Genomic DNA, 1,077 nt, shown 5'->3' with positions numbered 1-1,077 from the left:
TGAACCCGGGAGGCGGAGCTTGCAGTGAGCTGAGATCCGGCCACAGTACTCCATCCCGGGCTACAGAGTGAGACTCCGCCTCAAAAAAAAAAAAACAAACAAGATTTCTACACTGTTGTAAAAGTTTTATGCAATAACATTTCAATTTGTAGTGTTATGTTGCTGGTTACAAAACTTTCACTGGTGAGGCTACTTCTATTATTTTCTATTCTATGACATTGCAATTTTTGTACACGATTTTGGATGAACTACTGCCTTATCTCAATTATATTATCCTGACTGTGGAAGCATTTAAATACAAATTTCCCGTCTCCCTCCACTAAATACTATTATCACTGCTAACAGCAGAGGGCAGTAGGGTGCAGAGAAAGGAAACCGGTCAGGACACAGATTCTGGCTGTGGGGACTTTCACACCTCCTTACACTCTGCATGGCTCTCAATTTGCCTTCTGTAAAATGGGGAGACTGACTCAGTTTCTTCCAATCCTCTTAGTCTGTAATAGTGGTTGGCAAACTACAGCTCAAAGGTAAAACTGGGCATACCACCTGTTCCTGCCTGGCCTGCAAGCAAAGAAAGGTATTTTAACATTTTTTTAATGGTTGGGGGGAAAAGAATTAATAGCTCATGAAACATGCAACTTATATGAAATTTAAATTCCAGTGTCTGGACACCTTGGGAGACCGAGACGGGTGGATTACTTGAGGTCAGGAGTTTGAGATCAGCCTGGCCAACATGGTGAAACCCTGTCTCTACTAAAAATACAAAGAACAGCTGCGCATGGTAACACACGCCTGTAATTCTAGCTACTCGGGAGGCTGACGTGGGAGGATTACTTGAACCCAGGAGGTGGAGGCTGTAGTGAGCTGAGATCATGGTACTGTACTCCAGCTTAGGCAACAGAGCAAGACTTCATCTCAAAAAATATAAAAATTTGGGCCGGGCGCGGTGGCTCAAGCCTGTAATCCCAGCACTTTGGGAGGCCAAGACAGGCGGATCACGAGGTCCGGAGATCGAGACCATCCTGGCTAACACGGTGAAACCCCGTCTCTACTAAAAATACAAAAACTAGCCGGGCG

The 1,077-nt window shown here is 44.9% G+C and overlaps 1 protein-coding gene across 8 annotated transcripts in view; it reads right to left on the bottom strand.

Annotated features, from left to right (window-relative positions):
- ZMYND8 (zinc finger, MYND-type containing 8) overlaps positions 1-1,077 on the bottom strand; it is a 163,406-nt gene that overhangs the window by 65,946 nt on the left and 96,383 nt on the right. The gene's annotated exons all lie outside the window — the stretch shown is intronic.

This window comes from Colobus angolensis, unplaced genomic scaffold (genome assembly GCF_000951035.1).
Source record: "Colobus angolensis palliatus isolate OR3802 unplaced genomic scaffold, Cang.pa_1.0 Scaffold8, whole genome shotgun sequence".
Taxonomy (NCBI): Eukaryota; Metazoa; Chordata; class Mammalia; order Primates; family Cercopithecidae; genus Colobus; species Colobus angolensis.
The sequence above is the reverse complement of the archived record's forward strand: the minus strand, read 5'-3'. Positions and strand labels throughout refer to the sequence as shown.